At 37.0% G+C, this 20,224-nt stretch overlaps 1 pseudogene; it reads right to left on the bottom strand.

Annotated features, from left to right (window-relative positions):
- Window positions 1-402: 402 nt before the first annotated feature.
- LOC125130466 (vexin-like) lies at window positions 403-1,040 on the bottom strand (annotated as a pseudogene).
- Between the last annotated feature and the right edge of the window lie 19,184 nt (window positions 1,041-20,224).

Here is a 20,224-nt window from a genome sequence, read left to right as displayed (position 1 = left end):
TTTACACGCCAATTCTTTTTTTTTTTTTTTCCCAACATCAAACGCTTCCATTTATAACCAGAAATTAGAACAACTCATAAGGAAGACTGAGGAATTGACTGCTTCCTTCTTTGGAGGTCTTAAAATGGGCTGTGAAGGTTTGATTTTGCTGCAGTTTTGCTTCAATACAGGGTTATATAAATTTTGTGACCTCCCAAGTCACTTTCAGACCAATGGCTTTATGGATTCTAAGCAGGAACAGTTTTCTTTTGCCTTGGAGAGAAGTTCCTTTCCATGTCCTAAGCCAGGGCAATGGGTTCGTACTGACATGCGTGGAGCAGCCGCTAGCAGAGGTGAAGGTGGCGCAGTTACGATCCAGAAACTTCTCCTTGCATGAACTCAGGGCCCCTGGGGAGGCTCACCTTACGCGGCCTCATAGGGGCTATTGGTAGCTCCCACCTCTTAAGACTTCCTGCGCCTGCTCCGCATCTTCCGGAGGATGCTGCGGATGCCGCCGGGAGGACTTCCTGTCAGGGGTAGGGAGGCTTCTGCTACCTCAGGGAGGGTTGGGTACTCTTCGGTCATCTTCTTGAGATGTCTGGACCTCGACCAGCTTCAGTTTCCTCATGTGCAAAATGGGGATAATTTCAGCCAACTCACTGGCCCTCGGCTCAGAACCTCTCCATTCTTCAAGCCCCGGGCTGCCGCCTCCAGGACGGTGGGAGCTTTCACTCAGATCTGGCCACTGGGGTCATCAAAGCTTTTATATACACTCAACTCCCACGCAGACTTGCTGACTTGGGTTCAGAAATACTCCCAGGCCGGGTGGGGGTCCCTGCTGCCATGCATTCTGGAACCGTCCAGGCCTAAGGGTCTCGCCGGCACGGCGCTCACTGCGGGTCGGCAGCAGATCCAGGGGGTGCGGCGTGTAGATCACCACGTTCTTGGTTAAAAGATGTTGAGAGTTTTGACTCTTCTTCTGGCTGACAGGACACCTTGGAAGGAGTCATTAGAGTGAAAACGTCTGTATTTTCATCACTGCAGCTGTAAATGTGGTGCATCCTTTCAGCCTTCTCTCCCCAAAGGGGCTGGGGAATCAGAGGCCTCTCTCTGAACCCCTAGTCGCGAGGTTTCCTAATGCAAACTGGCTCAGGGATCACTGTGCTGGTCCACAAAAGACAGGCTGGTGCTGTGAGCTCCACCAGCCAATTCTTCGCATGCTAGTCATGATACTTATTTGGCTTAGGAACAATAGCAAACAGAAGTACTAGAGAAGTTAGCAATTCAGAGCATCTTAAGTGATGGGCTGTCAGTTTCTGAAACCAATATAATTTTTAAAAACAAATTGCTAAAGTTGTACAACCCGAGTTTCACAGTTCTCACGTTAATGTAAATAGATCCATACTCTGAGTTTCATTTTTGCTCCATTAATGGAAAATAAACCTGGCTCTACTTCTCATGAATATCTTCCCTGAGAACTAGATAGAATGTGGCTCAGTTTGACTATGCCAGAATAACCTATGTTTAAATTACTGTAATGAGATTTTTTTTGCTGATGCATTTATCACCATTTGTGAAAGTGGCAGCTTTAAGTATTAAAATGTCACTGTAGTGACATGACCATATTAATCTCAAATTTGTTAGCTGTGCAACAAAAGTCCATGTGAATGTTAGAGGCTGTTTTATCAGGCGCTTAACCCAATATCTTGCACTAAATATTTGAAAATGTGAAGAATGAATAAAGGAAGATGGATGTTCATTCTCATAAATTACATTTAATTGTCAGAGAGAATTATGTTGGTTCTACCTCAAAATGTATCTAGAATGAGATTTCTCCTCACTGTCACCATCACCCAGGTCCAGACCACCAAAAACCTCTTTCCAAAACTGAAAAAAACAAGCAAACAAACAAAAAACCAAGACTCCTTCTGTTCTGGTCTCTCCGAATCAGCCTTTGCCCTAATCTCAAGAGGGCAAATGATCCTTTAGAAACAGAGCAGATCACATCATTGTTGCTCAGAGCCCTCCAGTGTTTCCTTCTATCTCACTTAGAGTACAGGCCAGTGTCCTTGAACTAAGGTAGAAGGGAGTGTGGTCCATGTTGTCTTTGTCCTCGTCACTTATTATTCCCCTCCCTTTTCCCTCATCTTAACTCATGTGATTTCTGCCCTGATGGCCCTCTTGCTAAGCCTGAATGTGTCACGCAGATACTTATTTCAGTTTTCAGTTTCAGAGTTTTGCTTGTTTGTCTGTTTCCCTGCCTAGAATGCTTGTGCTTTAGATACCCACAGGACCCACCATCTCCCTTCCTCCTTGTCTCCACTCAGATGCCTTCTCTACCACTTTGAATAAAGTAGCACTTTCTCCCAAAACAATCCCTAACCTCTACCCCTTTATCCTTCTTTATAACACTCAGCAAGACTTGACTTATTTTATATGTGTGTGTACATGTATATATAGTTATTATCCTTTATTTTTTGTTTCCCTATATTAACCTATAATGCTCCAAAGTTTATAGAATATGACTCTGACAAATGATAAAAAGAAAACATGCCCAAAATGTTATCCTATTTCTTTACAAATAAAGAAACCAATATGATGTTAAAATCTGTTCAAAAGCTTGGGTGAAACTAGACACTGTAATAAAGAAATATCAGGATAGGATTGCTGGGTTACATACAGAAGTGATTAATGTCTTACAGGAAAATAAAGTGTAACCTTTGGCACTATGTATTTCATTGGACAGAAATTATTTGATCTCTGCTGGACCAAATTTACAAATTAACCTCTGCTCCAACAGAGTTATAAAATAGCCCAGTTGATGGTAAGTCAAGCCCAGGATTGCACTGAAAGGACACTCAGTAATCAATTTTGCCTATATCCAAGTTGCAAATAATTTTTCTGACACTTACAAGGTCAGGTAACTTAATTTTTTTTCTTTCTCTGCTGTATCCCCAGATCCTCCAACAGTAATGGACAGATAGTATTCTTTTATCTTAGTTTAGATTCCCCAAGAGATAGATCTTGAGGCAAAGATTTGAATGCCTGTAGTTAGAGAAGTGATCCAGAAAAGCTGATAGATAGGGCAGTAAAGAAGTGAGATAGTGAACAGAGGAAAGTTAAAAAGAGTGTGACATGAGGCAGTTGTTTATCTGGAAAATGGGAATTCAGTCCCAGGGTGCAACATGGGAGATAGCGAAGAGCATGCCTCAGAGTTATTCCAACCCAGTAATGAAACATTGGGATTATTTATTCATCAACTCTGACTCATTTGTTGAGGGCTGCTTCCAAGAAAGTTAACTCTATTTTATGTCATTTGTCTTACATGCATGCTGAGTATGCTCCTCAGGCAAAATAAAAATAAAAATAAAACAAAATAAACAAACAAACTATACCTTTTTTGGTAGAGAGGACACATTCCCAGTAGTAGCAAGAGAGTCCCAAGAGGATATTGCTTGGGCACTGACAATATCTGCTCTGGTGCTCTTATTTAAGGGAAAAATAAAAAAAGTATTGGTTGAGTGAATATACACATGGAATGTTTTCAATGCTCTGGTAAATTGCATCCTAGGTTTTATATGCCCCCATAGAATGAAAGGGGTAAGGAAAACAACAAAAGAAGTGATATAAAGATCTTGGAACCACATCGGCTTTTTCTACCCAAGTGATACAGCAGGAAAAAAAAGGACAGGATTTGGTATCAGACAGTTTAGGTTTATTTACACCATCTACTTATATGACCTCCATCAGGTGACTTGTCTCAGTATTAGTTTTCCCACCTCGAGAATTGACATAATTAATCTCAATTCTCCAATGATGAGAACATCACCAAAATTTGAATACATAGTTACCATGAAAAGGATAGAACCTAACTACTTACTTAATATAAGCTATACTTGAAGTTCCTGTTGTGGTTCAGCAGAAAGAAACCCACCCTAGTATCCATGAGGTTGCCAGTTCAATTCCTGGCCTCACTCAGTGTGTTAAGCATCTGCTGTTGCAGTGAGCTGAGGTGTAGGTCATGGACCCATGGCTTGGATCTGGCTGTGGCAGAGACCAGCAGCTGCCGCTTCAATTCAAGCCCTAGCCAGGGAACTTCCATATGCCGCAGATGTGGTCCTAAAATTTTTTTTTTAATTAAAAAAAATTAAAGTTATACTCTATTGAAAGCGTTAACATATCTAAATTAAAAATATGATGAGCTAAATGGATTGGTCAGTCATAAACACTGAATAAGAATGATCGAGCTGACAAGCCTGTTCCTCAAGAGGAGAAAATGATCTCAAACCATTTGAGGTGAAGAACGTTTTCTAAAATCATCCACCTAATTTCTTTGATTTTTACGAAAGACCTAGTAATTTTATTTCTGATAATTGTCTTCCAATGTAAATATTATCCCAGTGAAAAACCATGAGGGTCATATCAATGAGTATTTTTTTCCTATTCAAAATTAAATGTTTTATGTGTTAATAATTTTAAAAACTAGAATTTTAACTTATTCATTAGTTTCTAAGGGTGAGACTTATGAATATAAAACACTGAAGATAAAAGTTGAACTTTGTTAAATGTCCCCCTGTGAGACTTTTAGAAGACACTCAACCACCTTTGCCTGTGCCTTCATTAAAAACTTTAGCAAAGAGTTTCCACTGTGGTGCGACAGGATTGGTGGCATCTTTGGAATGCAGGTTCAATCCCCAACCTGGCACCGTAGGTTAAGGACTTAGCATTGCTGCAGCTGCAGTGTAGGTCTTAACTGTGGCTCAGATATTCTCCCTGGCCTGGGAACTCCATATGCCAAAAAGAAAAGAAAAAAAAAAAAGCCTTCAAAAATAAATAGACATGTGCACAACAAATACTCACAATTTAGAAAGGAATTGACAGAGGGTATATATAAACATCCCAAGGAGAAGATGTAGAAAAACCACCAACATTACCTCATCTGAAATAAGACAAGTTGTACTCCATAATTGAGACTTTCTTCCTTTAGAGTAAAGCTGAGGCGGAAGGGAGAAACCAGTATCATCACCCGGAAGAATCTCTAGCGCCAGAGGAGGATCATCTGAGGAAGGAGGAACAAGAGGAGAAGGGCACCCAGAATCTTAGTTTCAGATTCTCTTTCTAGAGATGAATGAATCTGGGTGCAAGTTATTATTCAAATATAATGAACATGCATTCTCAAATACTCAAAAACTCATAGCCTAAAGAACTCTTGAGCTTTTCCTGACAAAATTAATTAACAAAAGGAAAGCCCCCCCCCCAAAAAAAACAACAACAACAAAAACACACTACAGATAGATCATACCCAGGGTCTGATGGGCTGATGGCAATCACTGGATGTACTTAAAAGGGGCAATGAGTCAAAATATAGGTAAATATGGTTACATAAAATAAATATTAATTTAGATAATTATAAAATAATAAAACCAGAACTCAGTATATGAAGGGCAAGAAGAGGGAAGAAGGTTGAAGAAAATAATGTTCTAGTCTGGTTTGGCAGAATTTAGCTGTAATCTAAAGTGAAAAAGTCAAAAAATATAAGCTAAGTTTACAATTTAAAATGGTTGACAAAAATCTGAAAGAAAACTCTCTCCCATAAAGGTGATGAGGCTCATAGCATCTAAAAAGAAAATAAACCAAGAAGTAGTTTAAAATGTGTTATGAAAAGTTTTAACAGTAACTACTATAAAATGAAAAAAAAATAGATTATATAACAATCCAGGTTACTATTAGAAAATCACTCAGCTCCAGCAGAAAAGAAACGTTTGTCAGTTTAGATCATCCTTATTCCAGCTCCTAAAACAGTATCACCCACAAACATTAGGTACTTAATAAATATTTAATGAATGAATGAATAAGCAAGACAAAATAGAGTCAATTGAGTTAACAAAATATAAAAAATTAAAGTGTTAGAATAAGGAAATAAAAAATAACATGCTAAAATTAAAAGTTTAGAAGCATCTTTTATAACAAAATACATGTGGGCTACACCTATCTCCTAAAATTAGTCAAAGATTGAATCAAAGACCAAACCCTAGGTATATTTTCTCATTAAGAAGGTATCAACAAGAAATAAATAAAACCTTAAAAAAAAACAGAACAGTGAAAATAAGATCTTAGCTTAGATATTGGGAGGGAGGTAAGGAGGAAAATAGAAAATTAAAGATGATACAAGAAGTTCCCGTTGTGGCGCCGCAGAAGTGAATCCGACTGGGAACCATGAGGTTGCTGGTTCAATCCCTGGCCTCGCTCAGTGGGTTGGGGATCCAGCATTTCTGTGGCTGTGGTGTAGGCCAGCAGTTGTAGCTCTGATTGGACCCCTAGCCTTGGAACCTCCATATGCCACAGGTGCGGCCTGACAAAAGACAAAAAAAAAAGATGCTACAACACAAAGTGTTTTGTTTTGTTTTTTAGCATAATCAACCTGGAGGATCATAGAAGTATATATTTAGATGGGAAGATGAACTACTTTGATGTTCTAGAATTATTGGCACTTCATTTTCCACTACTGAGATATCTTTGCTAACATTCCTTTGCCATGTTTCCATGGAAAAAATAATTACTGCTTAGGGGAGGATTTTTTTTTTTTTAATTTCACAAACTCCTTTCAACTGTCTCTACTTTCCTGAAATATTCCTCAAATGTTAATTCCACAGTGTCTTATTCTGTTCCAAGAAAGGAGTATAGTATTGACAGAAATTACTCAAGTACATCTGTTCAATAAACAGGAATCGCACGCCTATTGAGAGGCAAGTAGAGGAGGTGGGATCAAGAACACACCCTCACAGCATGCACAGAAATAAACTCAAAATGGCTTAAAGACATAAACAAGAGGCAAGACACCATCAAATTCCTAGAAGAGAACAAAGGCAAAATGTTCGCTGACATCAACTGTAGAAATGTTTTCTTAGGTTGGTTACCCAAAGCAATGGAAATAAAAACAAAAGTAAACCAATGGGACCTAATCAAACTTACAAGATTTGCACAGCAAAGAAAACCATACACACACACACACACACACACACACACAAAGCAAAAAACAACCTATGGAATGGGAGAAAATTGTTTCAAACAATGCAACCAACAAGGTCTTAATCTCCAAAATATTCAAATAATGCATACAACTCAACAGAAAGAAAAAAAAATTAATGGGCAGAAGACCTGAATAGACATTTCTTCAAAGAAGACATATAGATGGATAGATGGCCAACAGGCACATGAAAAAATGCTCAACATCACTAATTTATTAGAGAAATGCAAATCAAAACTACAGTTAGATATCACCTCATACCAGTCAGAACGGTGATCATTAATAAGTCTACAAATAACAAATGCTGGAGAGGATGTGGGGAAAGGGAATCCTCCCACACTGTTGGTGGGAATGTAAATTGGTTGGTACAACCACTATGGAAAACAGAATGGAGGTACCTCAGAAAACTAAATATAGAACTACCATATGACCCAGCAATCCCACTCCTGGGCATATATCCTGACAAAACTTCCCTTGAAAAAGACACTTGCACCTGCATGTTCACTGCAACACTATGCAAAATAGCCAAGACATGGAAACAACCTAAATGTCCATCAATAGATGAATGGATTAAGAAGATGCAGTGAATATATACAATGGAATACTACTTACCCATAAAAAAGAACAAAATAATGCCACTTGCAGCAACATGGATCTAACTAGAGACTCTTACACTAAATGAAGTAAGCAGAAAAGGACAAATAACATATATTACTTATATATGAAATCTGATATATGGCACAAATGAACCTATCTACAGAAAAGAAGCAAACTCTTTTTTTGAAATGGAGGTCAGACTTGTGGTTGCCAAGGGGGAGGGGGAGGGAGTGGGATGGACTGGGAGTTTGGGGTTAGTAGATGCAAACTATAGCATTCGGAATGGATAAGCAATGAGATCCTGCTGTATATACCACAGGGAACTGTATTTAATCACTTACGGTGGAACACGATGGAGGATAATTTGAGAAAAAGAATGTATATGTATGTATAATTGGGTCACTTTGCTGTGCAGCAGAAATTGACAGAACATTGTAAATCAACTATAATAAAAACATTTTTAAAAGGAGGCAAGCATTCTGCTAGGCTCAGGTGAAAAAAAACATGAAAAGGGTTCAGTCACTAAGGAGCTTATAGACTCATAGGTGAGTTAACACACAAATAAAATTGTTTTCCATCCAGTGAGAGAAGTGCAGGGGGCACGTGGTTCTAGAGGAATATAAAGTGGCAAGCTTTTTACAGCAGAGGTAGGTTGGGAACCAAGAAACTCTCCTTGGAAATTGTTACTCCTGAGCTGCTGAAAACTAGAAAAAGAGAAACAGAGGGACTGAATCAGAGAGAGAGAAAAAAAGATGAAGGAGGGGGAAAAGGAAGAGGAATGGAGAAAGGGAGAGGGAATGTTTAAAGAAGAACCAGGTTATTACAAGCCAGCTGGGACTGAAGTGACATCATAGGTCATAAAATTTAAAGTAACCAAAGTAGTAATTGCTATTATTACTGTGTTTACCACCAGAAAAAGAAATTTTAATTATGTTATTCACTTGGTAGTTTTCAAAAATTGGAAAAACAGGTACACAGGAAGCTGCAAAATGAAGTGTAAAGACAATGACAATTTGCCTCATCTGTTTTCTCCTCAAGCTGTGTTCAGAAGCATGTGCACAATATCAAGAAAAAAAGTTCTTTTGAGGTGGAGCTGGTTAAGGATCCAGTGCTGTCACTGCAGGAGCTTGGGTTGCTGTTGTGGCACCGGTTCGGTCCCTGGCCTAGGAACTTCTATATGCCATGCTGGGTGCAGACAATTTTTTTTTTTTTGCTATTTCTTTGGGCCGCTCCCGCGGCATATGGAGGTTCCCTGGCTAGGGGTCGAATCGGAGCTGTAGCCACCGGCCTATGCCAGAGCCACAGCAACTCGGGATCCAAGCCGCGTCTGCAACCTACACCACAGCTCACGGCAACGCCAGATCGTTAACCCACTGAGCAAGGGCAGGGACCGAACCCGCAACCTCATGGTTCCTAGTCGGATTCGTTAACCACTGCGCCACGACAGGAACTCCCAATTTTTTTTTTTAAATATAGAAGGTAAGATTGTACACAATACAGAAGAGAGCCCTTTGGCTTTTTTGCATATCGTTTGCCATATTAAGAGTAACTTTTTTTTTTGCCTTATTGTGGCCCCACATCTGCGGCACATGGAGGTTCCCTGGCTAGGGGTCAAATTGGAGCCGTAGCTGCTGGCCTACACCACAGCCACAGCACTGTCTGAGCCAAGCCACATCTGTGACCTCCACCACAGCTCATGGCAATGCTGGATCCTTACCCCACTGAGCGAGGCCAGGGATCTAACCATGGTTCCTAGTCAGGTTCACTAATCTGCTGAGCCACGATGGGAACTCCTAAGAGTAAAACTTTTAATATTGTGCCCTATTTGATGGCTTCAACTTTTTTCGACTATTCATATTTTTATTTGATCTTGATATATTTTGCTCCACTGTCCGACATGCTTGCTCTGGTAAAATATAGCCAGCAATCTCTACATCCCCCCCATGGGTTCCTTGTTTCCTCGGAGTAGTGTTAACTCTTTACAAACAAAACTTATTTTAATAATTTATACTGTTAAACATTTAACTATTTAAAACAATGTGGGAAATTATAATACAAAGATGTAGTGAAAGTTTATTTTTTAAAATTCTTTTCACTTTTCTAGGTCCTTTGCTCTTCCATGTGAGTTTTAGAATCAGCTTTTGATTTCTGAAAAAAAAGCTTGCTGGGATTTTAATTGGAATTGTATTGAATCTATAGATCAGTTTAGGAAGAACTGGTATATTAATAGCAAGATATAGATCTCCATTTATTTAGATCTTTTTTTTTACTTTCTCTCAGCAATAATTTGTAGTTTTTCAGTGTAAAAATTTTGTATGCATTTTGTTGAATTTATCCCTAAATATCTGATTCACTTGGCACTATTGTGTATGTTATTGTTTAATTTCCATTTCCGATTGCGCACTTCCAGGAAATGGAAACACAGTGACGTTTTAATATATCAATCTTGTATCTTCAAACTTGCTGAACTCACTTATTAGTTCTAGAAGTTTCTATAGTTTTCGTCAGATTGTATACATGGATTATCATGATATATGTGAATAAAGACCTTTTGACTGCATTTCTAATGTAGATGCCATTTATTTCTTTTTCTTGGTTTATTGCAAAGGCTAGAACCTCCCATACAATGTTGAATGGAAGTGGTGGATGTGAACATCTTTGTCTTTTTCCTGATCTGAAGAGAAAAGTATTCTGTTCTGTAACTGTTATGTATGACAGCTGTAGGCTGCTCATAGATGCCCATTAGCAGACTGAGACTGTGAACCTTTCTTTCTATATCTAGTTTGTGTAGAGCTTTATGTTTAGGTTTAGGTGTTAGATTTTTCTAAATATTTTTTTCTGTCTATTCAGATGACAGCAGTTTTTTTCTGCTTGTTAATGTGATAAATTATATTGATTCATTTTTGAATATCAAAGCAATATTGCATTTCTGAAATGAACATGACTTGGTCACAAGGTAATATAAATTGAATAATTATTGGATTTGATTAGCAAAAACTTGATTCAGAAGTTTTGCATATATATTTTGCATAAGGAGTATGGGTTATTGGTATGATGTGTTTTTATTTTCTTTCAGTTCAAACACTTTTTAGTTTCCTTTGCCCTACTGATTACATAGAATTGTGTTATTTAGATAAAAAATATTTAGAAGTTTTTAAATATTTTAAAGTGATTTCTAATTTAATTCTTTTTTGGTTTTATGGCCTAGAATTAAGCTTGCCAGACAAAATACAGGATGTCATTTTTAATTTTAGGTTATTATCAAATAATTTTTTTAGTATATTTCAAGTTTAACATGGGACACAATTTTACTAAAACTATTATTTGTTAAAGAGAATAAAGAGGCAAGCCACATCCCAGGAGAAAATATTTGCAAAAGACACATTCAATCAAGGACTGTCATTCAAAATACACAAAGTACTCTTAAATCTCAGCAGTGAAAAAAAAAAAAAACAATAACCTGATTAAATACATTGTCTAAAGACTTTAAGCAGAGATCTCACCAGAAAAAATATATACAGATGGCAAATAAACATATGAAAAGATAGTCCACATCACATATCATCAGGAAAATATAAATTAAAACAATAATTAAATACCATTACATATCTATTAGAATGTCCAAAATCCAAAACACTCACAACACCAAAAGCTGGTAAGGATGTGGAATAACAGAAACTTACTCATTGCTGGTGGGAATGCAAAATAGTCCAGACAATTTGGAATACAATTCAGTGGTTTCTTATGAAACTGAACATACTCTTAACAGTCAATCCAGTGATCCCACTCCTTGGTGTTTACTTAAAGGAGTTGAAAATTTATATTCACACAAAAACCTGGATGTTTTAGAAGCAGGGATGTTTATAGATATTTTTTTCCTCATTCCAAAATTTGAAAGTAGCCTAAATAGCCTTCAGTAGGTGATAAACTGTGGTATATCCAGGCAACAGAATGTTACCCAACACCAAGAAGAAATGTAATATCAAGCCATCACAAAATATGGAGGAACCTTAAATTCAGAATGCTAAGTGAAAGAATCCAATCTGAAAACTATACATGCTGTGTGATTCTGACTATGTTACATTCTAGTAAAGACAAAATTGTAGAGGTTTTTTTTTTTTTTTTTGTCTTTTTGCCTTTTCTAGGGCCGCTCCTGCAGCATATGGAGGTTCCCAGGCTAGGGGTCTAATCGGAGCTGTAGACACCAGCCTACGCCAGAACCACTGCAACGCTGGATCCTTAACCCACTGAGCAAGGCCAGGAATCGAACCTGCCACCTCATGGTTCATTGTTGGATTTGTTAACCACTGAGCCACAATGGGAACTCCTTTTTTGTTTTTTAGAGATGGTAAAACAAGCAAACAGAAAACCAGTGGTTTCAAGGTGTTAGTGAGGAGGAAGGGATGACTAGCTAGAGTACAGAGAATTTTTAGGGCAGGGAAAATCCTCCGAATGATGCTATAATGGTGGATACATGTCATTACGCATTTATCCAAATCGATAGAATGTACAACACCAAGAATGAGATGTATATAAATTACAGACTTTGCGTGATAATGATGCATCAATGTAGGCTATCAACTGAAACAAACGTACCACTCTGATGGGGGATATTGATGATGGGGGAGGCTATGCATGTGTGTGGACAGGGAGTTTAGAGGATATCTCTGTATCTTCCTCTCAATTTTGCTGTAAAACTAAAATTGCTTTAAAGAAATAAAGTGTGTAATAAAAAATAAATATAATTTGATGTTTATCTGACATTTAAGTGGTCATATGTCCTTTTTTTGCTCTTGTCTAACTAGTAACCTTACCTAAATATGGTTTATCTTAATAAATGTTCCATGTGTATTTGAAGAAAATGTAATTTTCCGTTATTGTTGAGTGAAGTGTTCTGTAAAAATTAATCAACTTAAGTTTGATTGATAGTGTTTTTCAGTCTATCATAATCTTGCTGATTTTCCACCTGCTTCATCCATTAATAATAGAGAGGTATTGAAACCTCTCATTATATTTGTGGATTTGTTTGTTTCTTCTTGAAGTTCTATCAGTTTGGCTTCAAGTATTTGAAGCTCTATTACAAGTACATAAGTGTTTAGAATTGTTGGTTCCTCTTGATGAATTGACCCCTTTATCATTTTAAAATGAAATTCTTTGTCCGGAATAATATTCTCTTTGTCTGAAATCCACTTGGTTGTTAATATAACTTCTTCAGCTTTTTTTTTTTTTGATGAATTTGAGCATAGCATTTTTTCCTATTCTTTTACTTTTATCTTATTTGTGTCTTCATAGTTAAACTGAGTTTGCCATAGCATATAACTGGGTCTTGTTCATTTATAGCCAATATGCCTATTTCCTCCTTACAATGGGGATGTTCAGATTGTTTATGTTTGATGAGATTATTAATATGATTAGATATAAGTTCATATCTTGTGACATTTCTGTTTATCTTATTTACTCTTTGTTGTTGATTTTTTTCTTTTATGTCATCTTTTGGATTAGGTATGTTTATGATACATTTCATCCTCTGCCTTGGTTTATTAGTTATACTTCTTGCTTCATTTCTATAATGGTTGTTTTAAGATTCCACGTCTTTCACTTATCATAGTCTACCTGCAAGTGACATTATACCATTTCATGTAAAATATAGGAATCTTGGAAGTTCCTGTCATGGCTCAGTGGTTAAGGAACCCAACTAGTAACCATGAGGTTGAGGGTTTGATCCCTGGCCTTGCTCAGTGGGTTAAGGATCTGGCATTGCCATGAGCTGTGGTGTAGGTCACAGATGTGGCTTGGATCCTCCGTTGCTACGGTTGTGGCGTAGGCTGGCAGCTGTAGCTCCGATTAGATCCCTAGTCTGTGAACCTCCGTATGCCCCTGAAAAAACAAAAAAGACAAAATAAAAATAAAAATAAAAATAATAAAATATAGGAATCTTTAAATATTGTACTTTCATGTTTTCCCTCTTCTTTTACTGCAAGATATGTCATAAACCCCATACTCCATTAGTTATTACTTTTGTTTGCCCTAAACTATAAGCCCTCTGAAGACAGGGGCTGTGTCTTCTGTGCTTACTAATGAATGACCATTGCCCAGGATATAGCTTTATATGAAAAAGGTACCTAATAGATTTTTTTAGTATAAAGAAAGAACGAATAAAAAGACTTTTAGTTTTTTTAACTAGTATTGTTTTTGTACTCTTCCTTATATTCAAGTATTTCATGGACACATTTTTGAAGATATAGAATGCATTGACAAGAACTATTTGAATATCAATGTTTAATTCTTTCATCTACGTTAGTCCTGGGTCACTTTTTGATTCACGAATTTTTCTTTTCATTTTGGTTCATATTTTCCTGCTTCTTTGCATTTCTAAAAAACTTTGATTTTATGTCAGGCACTGTGACCTTTTCCTTGTTTGCCACTGGCTAGTTTTTGTTTTTCCGTATATATTCCCGAACGCTATTCTGGGACACAGTTGGGCTACATATTAAGAGTTCGATCCTTTAGGTCTTTTACTATTTGTTTGGTGGGTCCAGCGCAGCATTTAATCAAGGGCTAATTATTCCTCATTTTTAAAGCAAACCTCTTCTAAGTATCCTAACTAATGTCCATGTGTTATGTTTTCCCTTATGGCTTTTTGGAACGTGTACTCTTCCCAGCTCTATATGAGCACTAGATACTGTTCCCTCTAATTCTTTTGAATGGTGCTTTGTCCTAATTAAAGTAATATCCTCAAATGCATATACTGATTGCTATTCTGCTAATTACTTGAGGAAAACTTTGTTGATCTCCAGAATTTTCTCTCTGTTAAGCTTTCTTTTCCAGTACTTTGTCATGTGAACTCCAGCTTCCAGGTTTCCCTGGACTCATTTCTCTCTCTTTGAACTCAGCCAGATCTGCCTGGTGCTGAGTTCCCTCTCCCTATTGCTTGGAAACTCTCAAGGCAGTAATCTGGGCAACCACATAGCCAACTTTAATTGTCTTGTCTTGTGCATGTTCCGATATAATGGTGTCACCTAGCATAGGTCATTCAGTAATTGACTTTTTTTTACTCAATAATATAACTCCCAGTTTTTCCCATGTTAGTGTATGTGAAACTAACATGTTTTAGTCACCGTATCACAGTGCATAAATTGAGCATAATATATAGTTATTCTGCCATTCTTTTTGATGAACATTTCGGTTTTTCCCAATATTTTGCTATTGTAAGCTAGAAGTAGTGCATACCCATACATATGCTTTCTTAGGCAATTATGTGTGTATTTCTCTAGGGTAGATAATAATGTGTCAGTCACATTTTATGGATTCAAATTATCCTCCATGACGTTATATTAATTACACCTCTCCAGAAAAAAAAAAAGTACTGTTTCTTCACAGCTTCATCTCCGATTAATATAATAAATGATTAAAAGTTAAAATTTGCATAAAATATTATATGTATTTCCTCTTCAGTTAACCATATATTCATCTTTTTTGTCCATTTTCAATTGGGATGCTTCATTATTATTTTCAGAGGATACATCCTATATATTTCTATATTGCTAAATATTCATTAATTGAATTAATTCATTAATTGAAAATTGTTTTATATTCCAAATATTTTCATGCAGAGTTTCATTTTTTATGTCTGATTTAAGAAAGTTTTTCTGATTTGAAGTTCATAAACAAGTATCAAAATATTCTCTTTTGGAGTTTCCATCATGGCGCAGCAGAAACAAATCTAAGACCCATGAGGTTGGGGGTTCGATCCCTGGCCTTGCTCAGCGGGTTAAGGATCTGGCATTGCCGTGAGCTGTAGTGTAGGTCGCAGACGCGGCTTGGATCTGATGTTGCTGTGGCTGTGGCGTAGGCCAGAGGCTACAGCTCCAATTAGATGCCTAGCCTGGTAACCTCCATATGCTGCAGGTGTGGCACTAAAAAGACAAAAAAAGAAAAAAGAAAAAAAATTTTTTTAATATTTTCTTTTAGTATATTTTGGGTTAAGATTTATACATCTAAGTTTTGAATACCTGTAATTTATTTTTGTGAAAGGTGTGAGCCAGGGTTCGAAATTCCTTTTTCTCTTTAAAAGGTATAGGCGATTGTCTCAACAAAATTAATTGAATGAGGCATTTTTTCTTTGGTGATGTGAAATGTCCCCTTTATTTAAACCAAATCCTCATAGACACAGCCACAGATCGTGAAAGTTTTCATTGACATTCTCTTGGTTTACCCTAGCTGCTGTTCTGTGAGGTAAGCTCTGTAGAGAATATTGGCGCCTCCCTTTTCTATGTAAAGAAGCTGAGGCTCTGAATTGTTTGCTTAAAGTCAAGCAGCTCTCACCACACTAAGGAAGCATTCAAATTCCAAGCTTTTTCCAAATCTCATGCTCTGTTCCCCACTCTAAGGTCCACGTCCAGTTGTTTTTCTGATCTCTTGGCTCAGTGATTTTTGAACAGCTTCAAGCTCTGGACAGAGTGGTTCTATTTCCCCTTTTGAAAATACCTGAGTAAGTTAATCTCAGATAACTTTTGATCTCTGATAACTCAGACACTTGGTAACATGTCAAAAACTCTGCATTTCTCTTTAAATTCCATCCTCTCCAGTTTTGGGGAGGCACAGACAGGAATCAATGTGCTTTGTTCTGAGAAGTATACAAACAAATTAAACAATAATTACTCAGGGGTTTCTTTTTGATGCACATTTTGGATTCCTTCCTTTTCTGTGAAAGTTTATAGACTTTGAAAGAAGTTGGAAGAATGAAACCTTTTAAATGCTTCTTAAGACCTTAGTCCCAAAAGCTTTTTATCTTTAATGAAAGTGCACCTGTAAACGATTGTGCATCACCATCCATTTTCACCCATATGTGGCTGATGAGTAAGCGGAATGGAGGTTCATTAAAAATAAAAGCAAAGCAATTAGAAGGACTACAACACAAAGATCAACACCCATTATCAGACAGAGGAAATGGTGTGCTAAAAGAAGTATTTGCTTTTCAACTGGTTTCAATCTCCTGCAGGCTATGAAATGATAATCTCTGCTTATTTTTTTTTCCCCAGTAAATGTCAGCTATGTCATTTCTGTTTACAGATGAGTGTGTTTCACTCTTGAAATGTTTATTCTCTTCCTCTATTATAGAAAGAAAAAGATTTTTCTAGCTTGCCTCTGGGAAAGCAATATTGTCTGCATTTGTATTCTGAACTAGACTAAAGGAAGAAGCATTGAAACAGGGAATTACTCTGTGTGTCTGATTGGATTGCAGTTTGGGGAACTGCAAAGCAGGTTTCATGCTAATAAAAAAAAAAGAGCAAACAAGCGAGAGATTATATGCTTCTCCACTGTGGGAGAAAGGTAACATCCAGGACGTAAAATATATGGATAAATTGTTTTCAGCATTGCTTTATGCCTTTCTATCTCAACTGCAATCCTAATATACTGAGTTGAATATCCAACCCTTGGATCCAGATATGGAAATATTTATCGTTGTGTATTTTTGGACCTAGATTTTTAAAGTCTGCCTAGTAAATATCCAATAACATATAGCTGAATTTTTAATGAAAAAAATGGATTACAATTATATTACCACAATGAATTTTACTATTGCAAAGACAGTTTTCTCCTACCAAATGGCAGTGTAAGATGCAAGCTAATAATAACAACCATACTGACAGCATCTTGTTATTGATAAATAATTTATGGCAAATAAGTGGAGATACACTTAATATAAAGTTAGGTTACTTTGCAAAACTGAACCTATGATTAAATAGTTTCAGGTTTGTCAGGGTGTAGACATTATTTGCTTAATTGCCTTTTATGGATGGATTTTGGATAATAGTATGGAGTATACATTTGCAAAAAGAAAGAATCGTTAATAGTTTATTTTTTCCGTTAATAAGTAATCTATTTCACTTTAAAATGTGTTTTAGAACATTATTCTTTTTATAGAAATTTATTTGCAGTGAAAATTCTTGCTTATTTTACCTTGCTTTATGATATAAATATTTTCATATCAATATAGGTTTTTGCAGACCACAAAATATTTCTTCGGTAAACACATAAATATTTTAATGGCATTTTAGTTTCTACCAAGAGGCGCTTTTTTTTTTTTTGTCTTTTTGCCATTTCTTGGGCTGCTCCCACGGCATATGGAGGTTCCCAGGCTAGGGGTCGAATTGGAGCTGTAGCCGCCGGCCTATGCCAGAGCCACAGCAACACGGGATCCGAGCCTCGTCTGCAACCTACACCACAGCTCACGGCAACGCTGGATCCTTAGTCCACTGAACAAGGGCAGGGACTGAACCTGCAACTGCATGGTTCCTAGTCGGATTCGTTAACCACTGCGCCACCACGGGAACTCCCCAAGAGGCGCTTCTATAATTAGTCTTTATTTTTGGATATTTACTTTTTCTTAATAAGTCTTTAAATTATAAATGATGCTGCAATAAACTTCACTCATTATATAAAAAAAAAAAAGGACAGAAAATTCTGAGAAATAAAATTACCAGGCATGACAACATTGGCATTGTTAAGGTCCTTGATAAACAGGAGCAATGGTATTCCACTATATTTACATAAGCAGTGTCCACTGTACCCTTGCTTGTGAGACAGGATGAAACTGAGGTTATCCCTGAAGTTTCCTCCTGCACATACTCAGAACCCTCCTTTGCCGGAGAAATAGAGTGATAAGAAAGTTGATTCTCTGACCTCTCAAAATGACTAAGAAAAATAAGTGATAGTGGTGACTATAGCATTGAAAGCCAAAACTTCATTTTCAAGAGTTAGGCTTTTTCAGAGAAGGAAATAATTTCAAACCAAACAAAAATGAAGACTCTGGAAAAATGACATGTAGTTTCTACAAATAGTACACAAGATGCACAGGCATATATGCAGGCAGGGCCTGGGATGGGTGCCATGTCTCTCTCACACACACACACACACACACACACACACACACACACACGCCTAAATTGATCTTTTTTTTTTTTTAATGATTTTTCTTCGCATTATCTAAATTTTAATCCAGGCTTTTGTTTTGTTTTTTTGTTTTTCCCCAGCCACACCCAAGCATGTGGAAATTCCCTGGGCAAGGGATTGAATCCAAACCTCAGATGAAATCTATACTGCAGGTGTGGCAGCACTGGATCCTTTAACCCACTGTGCTGGGGCTGGGGATCAAACCCGCACTGCCAGAGAGATAAGCCATGTCATTACCTGAGCCACAGTGAGCACTCCTTTAATCCAGTTTTAATTTTATTTTTAACCCAATTTTATCTCTAAGGAAGAGTAGAAAATTCTCGTAAGAATATTATTCTTGAGCCATTTGCTTTCTCAGAGAGCTCTGTTTTCCCAACAGCCACATAAACACTTTGCTGGTAGAAAACTTGTAATAAGAAAAGCCTTGCTTTGGATCGTCATCTGGTAATTGATCAGCACATCCTATCAAATAGCATTTTTTGACAGAAGCAACTGGTGCCACAGCAGTGTGTATATGCACCCCGAAACTGAAGAAAGGGGAATTAATTTAATAAAATATCCCATGAACATTTCCCCTTGAATTGCTGGAGAACATAATGTCTTATTTGTGCTTTATAGCTCTGCCATATTGTATGTGCTTGACCAGCAGAAAATTGTAATTGTCAGGATGGAAAACATCTTTATGACAATGATGTGGTATAAGTATGGATTTGCTGTGTTTTAAAAAAGTTCATATCCACAAAACTTCTCACGTGTCCAGATATATCTCTATTTAGTTTTTCTAAATGAAAATTTTATATCTACATACAATTTAGTTTCTCTTTTATAAACCATGAGAATCAGCTTAAATAAGTGATTTTCATTTCACATATTCAAATGTAAAAAAATAAGCTTTGATACTACCATGTATTGGATAATTGGAGACGTCGTATTGGAGATTGCTTTTGTCAAATTGCTGTTAACATAGTGATTACTAACTTTAAATTTTTCTGTAGAAAAAATATATCTTCCATTGAAAATGAAATAAAATCTAAAGTTTGAAACACTGGGGAGTTCCCATCACGGCTCAGTGGTTAACGCAAACCAGACTAGCATCCATGAGGATGCGGGTTTGATCCCTGGCCTAAATCATTGGGTTAAGGCCGTGGTTGCCATGAGTGGGGCTCTAAAAAGACAAGAAAGAAAGAAAGAAGGAAAGAAGGAAAGGAAGGAAGGAAGGAAGGAGAGAGAGAGAGAGAGAGAGAGAGAGAAAGGAAGGAAGGAAGGAAGGAAGGAAGGAAGGAAGGAAGGAAGGAAGGAAGGAAGGAAAGGAAGGAAGGAAGAAAGAAAGAAAGAAAGAAAGAAAGAAAGAAAGAAAGAAAGAAAGAAAGAAAGAAAGAAGAAAGAAAGAAAGAAAAGAAAGACAGGTACATTGAAACATGGCCCCATCATTATTGTTTGAACCATCATAATTTAATGAGGGTGGCAGAACCTATGTTGAAATACATAGGAGTTGGAAAATTTGGGTCCTACTTAGAAAATGGTCCAGGGAGCTGCATCTGTCCTTACCATTAATTGATCTCTTGTGCAAACCTTTCAAAAGTTCTTTACTGTGAATGGCTTGAGAATGAGTATGTTTGATCATCAATATGTCCCAGATTGAAAGTTTCAACCTCTTTATCCACC

Source organism: Phacochoerus africanus, chromosome 7 (genome assembly GCF_016906955.1).
Source record: "Phacochoerus africanus isolate WHEZ1 chromosome 7, ROS_Pafr_v1, whole genome shotgun sequence".
NCBI lineage: Eukaryota > Metazoa > Chordata > Mammalia > Artiodactyla > Suidae > Phacochoerus > Phacochoerus africanus.
The sequence above is the reverse complement of the archived record's forward strand: the minus strand, read 5'-3'. Positions and strand labels throughout refer to the sequence as shown.